The following is a 7083-nucleotide window of genomic DNA, read 5'->3' on the forward strand; positions in this document are numbered from 1 at the left end:
GGGCAATCGAGGACAAACCTCACTTGATGTTAAGGAATGTGCATTGGTGCGTTTATTGCCATTAATTCTGGCTAAAGTGTCAACCTAATGCTTGGACCTGCTTCAAATTGTGGCTGCATCTGCCTTGGATCTTCGTTTATAATGTTTTCATGTTTGCAGTGAATCATTCGTGCATACTCTCCCCACTATAAACAAGCTGGCAGGCACATTCCATTCCCAAATAAAGCTGGCTGTCCTTGAACAAAACGCTAACTTCATATCTGGAGTTCCTCCAGCAGCTCAATGTGAAACGTTTGCGTGCTACTTCGAATTCACACAGTCCGCCTTAATCAGAAGGTAAAAACCCCCCACAAACAAACAAACAAACAAACAAACAAAAGAAAATAAAAACTGATGTTCAGCAGCTGGAGAAGCTGCCTTGCTAGTGCTTTCTAGTTAGCAGTGTTGTGGTCAAGACGTCAGGAAGCAGCAGCAGCAGCGCGCTGGAAAACACGGTTTATTAACCACACAACCTGCTACAGAGCAGAAATAGAACTGTCCATGCCTCAGATGTAGATGCCAGCACCTTCCAAAGAGCCTAATGACTCAGGAGATTTACAGCATGGCCTTTGCAAACTAAAAATAGACAATATACAGCTTTGTATTTTACATATAATCTAGTAGATGGTAACATAAACATGTAAAAGAGAGAGCAGCTTGTCTGAACACAAGTTGCACATAAACAAATTTGCGAGGCAGCGAGAGTGGCCCCTCATGCTTGATTGGTCCCCAAAAGAAGCCTTGAAGTAAAATGACAAATGAGTCATATGATGACGCCCCCTCAACACAAACCTGTCACCACTTATGAGCATCCGGTGAGCTCCTACTGTATGTAGCCCTTTCTATTCTTAGTAGATCTCTAGCCAAAGAAAAAATATATCAACAAATGTGTGATATATTATGCTTTTTATTGAGCTGAAGCATTTTGAGGAATGGCCTCCTACTGTAGAAGGGTGAAACACTCATTTGGTTCTCAAGTCACATACATTTTTTCTTAACAACATTGGATTGTTCAAATCAATAACTGTCAACAAACACTGTCAAGGTTTTGGGTAAATGGATAAACTTCCTCACTGGCAGGGGATTAATGCAGAATAAGCAAGCCCACGCGAGCCAACCTTGATGGGGATTAGACAACACCCATTTCCACGGCTTCCACTGCTTTCTGTGCCATCTGTAAAATTCTGCACAGGGGAGAAAGTCGGGTCATATGCTGGATATATCAAAACCACACTCTGTGTGAACGGGACAACAAGGGAAATAAAATCATGCACTTTTTGCTTGGGGCGAAAAGTGAATAGATTAAGTGTGGAGGGAAAAAAATGCAGCAGAGTTGCATGGAAGAAAAAAAAAACGCTGATGAAGGTGATGAATGGAGATAAGGAGACGGGGAGCTACGAGGAGACAAAAAGAGACACGAGCAACAGACTCGAGCTTGCAGTTGCAAGTCCAAGCCCCGAGTCTAAGCAGATCAAACGCCCTCTACAGATAACGCATTCTATATGACACAGAATGGGAAATGGGAAATGACAGCCAGCTCCCTACAGGGGCTTGTGTGGTGTGTGTGCTTCTGTGTGAGTTTGCGATTGTGTGCGTAATAAAGAGGCCAGAGTCTGGACACGACTTCCTGCTTCGTTTTTTCCACAGGGCCGACAGTGTCGACATTGCGTTGGTTCTTTCCGTTTTCCGTGCCTTGCAATCAGACTCACACAAACGGGATTTTAGAAGCCTGCATTGTTACATTTGATTGTTATTCGTTAATTTAAACGCCTCTCAAGTGACTGATGGGTAGAGGATCTCACACAAAGTAGCTATTTTAGGAAGGGGCACATGACTGAAGCTGTTGACCCTGTATTGAAAAACATGTGGGCAGATCTGAAGTGGTTGATTCAGTATGGTGTGGATTTTAGAGAGTTAGGCAATATGGGAATTATATCTGCATGATAACTAGAAAAACCTGGCTGGCTGTGGTTTCAATACAGCACATGCTGCATGCAAGCTTTCTTTTCTTTGCTTAAATTTGAACGTAGACGTGTAAATATTTTGATCTCAAAGCATTTTGTGAGATTAATAGGTGGGGTTTTTTTGGGCGAGAGTGAAGATGTGCTCGGCTCTGCCAGCGAGCATTGCTGCAGTGTGCACGTGCTGCATTTAGACACATGCAGCAGTGCTTTCTTTCTGTTTTTGCTTCCCCTTTGTGATTACAGAGGCTATTAAGGAGAAAAGGATAATATTGTTTTCATTGCAAGGCAACACTTTAATAAAATCACTGTGCTTACAGAAAGCCATCTCGGCTGTGACCTTTAATTAAAATGCAGCGAGTCCCTGCAAACTCCCTAGCTTTTTTAACTGAGAGATTGTGTGGTACTTATCCTCGGGGGCTTGTTTGGTCTTTGGGCAGAGTGGAGCTCCATGCTACAGGGCTCCTGTTGTGCAACACCCTGGCTCACATTATTAAATCTACACATCATTGCAAAACGGTTGAGACAAGCACTGGAGTAAGTGGTGTTGCAACATGAAGTGTTTGTTTTCGCTGAAGGTCGATGAAGACTTTTGATTTGTGGCAAAAAAGAACAAGTCGGAGAGTGAAAACAAACTGCCAAGTGCAAAAGCAGCACGATCGGCTGCGTGAGTGCAGACGTGTGTGAAGGCATGCAAGGCGCAAATGCACCTGCGCACGTCACACACAGATCATCAAGGTTCACGGTCGTATGCACACAGGAGGAGGTAACAAAGCAAGCAAGGGTAATTTGTGGATCCGTAATGACAGAAAACTGCACTTTATGCTCCAACAACTTGTGGTAAAAATGCAGGAAATGTTGCATAGAGATATTATTTGTGAATACATTGTTGTTGTTAAGTTTTGTAAAAATTTCAGTCATTTTGTTGTGGATATGTGTTTTCTTTCAAGTGTTGATGTGGTTAGGAACAAGGTAAAGATTTAGTTCGCAATGGGCTCCAGCAGTGAGTGTCAAAACTCGAGAAAGAAAGAATCCTGTGCATATCTGGCTACTTTTTCCACTGTAGTTTTTGAATATATCAATCAGAAAATAACGATCATTATCTCTGTATAGGAAATAACAATCATAGCATCACTATAAGGGCTCAGAGATGTTAGCAAATTTCTAGATGGATGTGAAGGAACGCACAAAGAAGTGGAAAAATTTGAGGGAAAAATATATTTGTCTTTGACAAAAACTGATCATAACAAAGAGCAGGAGGGAAAAAAGTTTATTGGGCTCTGTTGGCTAGCACAGCATGCAACACATCAGGGCACGACCACAGGGTAATTAACCTTTAAAGCCTGAACTGTGAATTAAATTGTGAAAAAATTCTGTTTTGTTTTTTTAAACGAGTGTTTGTTGAACCTTCTGACAAATTAAAAAAGAAAGAAATTAAGTATTGATATGCCAATATGAGTTTTAATTTTTGATATTTGCTATATCCCATATACCTGCACAAATGCCGGCGACAACGTCAGGCACTTATGTCGATTACGTAGACTCTACGGAGCGTCACACAGAAGTCTAAATCAGGCATACATGCAGTCAGCCCCAGATTCACACACGTGACCTCAATAGCTCTCATGATAGTGGGGTGAGGCTATGTATCGGCCCCCATGCTGCTAATGACAAACGCCTTTTTTCACACTTTGGGTCACGTGATGACTCGTGTGGTTAATAGGAGGACCACCTCCAAAGGGATGGTTCTACTAGGGGCAGAAACCTTGCGCTCTACTTCAGTTGTTTTAGAACTGAAGAAGCCTCTTGGATGAGTCCAGTTCCCTCCTTCCAAGCACTCGAGATCTTGTACTCACATTAATATACTGCTTTTCTAGTTTTACTAACCATTCAAACCTCTTTACTACAAATTACATATTAACAGTGCATTCACAGCACTTTATTCTATAAACTTAAAACACTCAATTTACCTATTATCTGTGGCCAGTTGAGAACTGCCAGTTAACCTAACCTGCATGTCTATGGACTGTGGGAGTCCATAGTCCATAGTCCTTGACTGAGCAGATTGAAATATGGCAACAAGACAGCCCCTGCTGGCTCTGTGACTACAAAATAAAATATGAGCCATCACAGATTTTTAAGCTTCACCCTGATACGACCTGAACAAGCGACGTCCATACTCCTTAGATGTTAATGATTAAGGTGCCCCTGGAGAAATGGTCCTTTTTAACAAACCTAATTTAACTCTATTTGTTTTTTCTGTAAGGTCTGATCGCCTGTCGGCTTATTGAATCGAGGGCCTCAAAAGGCTCGAGGCACACTAGACGGAAAGAATCAGAATCACTCAGTTTGCTGCACTCGGACAAATGGGAAGAAACTCTCTTACAGTTTTCTTCCAAATTTTTCATCCCCTCATGTGAGAGTGCAACAAAACAAAGCGAGAGTACCTTAAAATGACCAGTATGAACCACATTTTCTGGCTATTCTGTGTGCACAAGAAAAAAACAACAAAAAAACCTTCTTTTGTACGGCTGCCTCGTGCATTACTCACGCCGTCAACACGCAGATGTATGCACAGCACAGGAGGCCTCTCTCTCTGCTGCCCGCTGATAAGCTTGCATCCAAAGAAACCAACAGAAGGGGTTTTTTTTTTGCATGCCCATCTGCAGCGCAGCTCCGAACCAACCAAGCGGAACCTTCCCCAAACCTCCTGAACTGTCAAAAGGCCTCGCTGCCTAATGACCGTTATGTACTACAATCCCAGCAACCAGGGGCTCCCTACCAGCGACCAGATATAATGTGCACAACTTGTGAAGCTGACGTCACATTTTGTTACATCCCCAAATTTTGGGCCAGTTTTATACGCTTTTTGTGGTTTTGCGTATTATTTTAAGAGGAGGAAGAGATTAGGCAGCACTGAAAGGTTGCAACCAGGGACCCTACAATTAGAACTCCACTATATTTGGATTACCATAACAACTAAAATGCTGGGGGTGGTGGTATTATTAGTTTATGCCTGCTTGCTCTGTGCACTACTTCTCCTGCTTTCACTTGCTATACGCCTTCAGATGTTCCCAGTGTGGAGCCTCAATGGCATCAAATGCCCATACACTCAAGGATATATAATGCAATGCGTGAACGCATACACCCACAATCGCACAAAGTCTCAGTGTGATTTGTTATCACACAGAGAAAAACTTCAAAGAATTTGTTGTACACAGATTTAGTACTTGGACTTGGCTTCACTTCAAGAGAAAGAGATTCCCTGTCAGATGGCGTCCGAAGCAATACGAGTTTCTAACTGAACAGCTTTGGGTCGAATGTTTGGAAGGAGAAAGGCAGCCTGAAAGATGGAGGAGCAGAAAATATCAGACAAACAGGGAGCAAAGAGGGGACGTGACTGATAAGAGTTTTCATCCAATATTTGTTTCTCTGTGGTGAAAACAGGGGATTTGCTGAGGGCTTGGAGCAAGCTTTACTATGAAAGCACTCCAGCTGTTTTCACAAAAAGCTACAGTGATAATCAGATTTTGAGAACTTTGAAAAGTGCGGCACAATTTCAAAATCAATTTACCCGCATAATAGGGGGGGATTAAATAAATAAATAAAAATGATGTAAACGGGGAGCCCAGTTCTCACAATGAAGACTTGTTTAGCACCGAGAGCAGATTGAAAATGGCCATTACGATGTTGTTATGGAAACGAGATGAGATTGTATGACAAGCAGACACTTATCACAGTTAGCTGCTCAGCAGCCAATCTGCCCAGAATCTGCTAATTCCCTCTTTTTGTCTGAACTGACCTGCGTGCCCTAATTTGCTTTTTCATTCAGCCTCCTAATTCTTCTTCATTCTGCGTCTTTTTGTTTTTCCATTCTCTCTTGTCTTTCACCATCCTCTCCGTCTCTCTTGATCTCGACACTGCGAACGGTGATGTCACCCTCTCCAGCGAGTTAACGGTGTGAGGTGAAAGCTACGATTTTGCTCCCGTGGTCTGGGTTAAGAGCCCACTCGCTGAGATAAGAGCGCATTGTTTACTTGGCCCAGCCTTGTTACAACTCCCACACAGACGCACATGGAGAGCTCTACCGCCCGTCACTGCTCAGCTACTGTCACACTTTCCAGAATGTACTGTAAGGTTGCGGCCACTTATTGAGAGCTCCGCGTGGCATTGACAAAGTATTAAAGCCAGACTTTAATTACAAAAACTGGATGTGATTTAGATGCACTGAATAGTCTGTTTATCTGACTATACTGAGTGCACTTTACCATAATGCCAGACACCTATTTTAGAATATTTTCATGCACATTAGTTTGGCTTTTGCTTCTCCCACTACTGTCAATACTGCTTCTTTTTCTTCTTTTTATACTAGAGGCCTCATACTCCAATTTATCGTGACGTATCCTGTTGTGTTTCTTTTTTTTCAGCATAAATTCTTGTGCACAAGTGCCTGCAACTTCATAACAGTTCTACTATTAGGATTTCTCTGCGCCGAGATCAGCGGTGTGATGATTTTTTTTTACGAATCATCTAATTTTCATTGTATTTGTATGGTGATGTCTTTGTGTCAGCAGGGTTTTCTGTGCATAGTTTTTGGTCGTCTCATTATATGATAAGTAATAATTCTTCAGAATGTGTCCCCTATATGGGCACCAGTAATGAACGTCAGCATTTGAACTGTGCCAGAAAGAGGTCAAATCTGGTCAGCGTTTAAAATCAACGTTATAAATATGCTTTTAATATAACGTTCAAGTCTGACTAAAGGTCCTAATCTTAAAGCGTTTTTATCAGTCACTGCTACATTAAACCGTCTTCTCTCTTCCTCTCTCACTCTTTTCAAATTACACTTGCAGCCACTTAAATTCACATGTTCACGTCTGGAGCTCAAAGCAAAGCCAACAGCATAAACTGTCCCAGATCGTAGATTGCTGCGCTAATAACTGTGGAATTAAGGATGCCAATAAATTTGCATACTTGGAAAAAAAAACCATGTCTGTACTTTTCTGTCTTTCTTTCTTGACACACACACACACACACACACACACACACACACACACACACACACACACACACACACACACAC

General features: G+C 42.1%; 1 protein-coding gene across 3 annotated transcripts in view; it reads right to left on the reverse strand.

Moving 5' to 3' along the window:
- The window catches only part of kcnab1b (potassium voltage-gated channel subfamily A regulatory beta subunit 1b), a 44359-nt gene that overhangs the window by 26543 nt on the left and 10733 nt on the right, over window positions 1-7083 (reverse strand). The window lies entirely within an intron of this gene.

This window comes from Haplochromis burtoni, unplaced genomic scaffold, assembly GCF_018398535.1.
Source record: "Haplochromis burtoni strain Fernald_Lab_line unplaced genomic scaffold, NCSU_Asbu1 Contig_41, whole genome shotgun sequence".
Lineage (NCBI taxonomy): Eukaryota > Metazoa > Chordata > Actinopteri > Cichliformes > Cichlidae > Haplochromis > Haplochromis burtoni.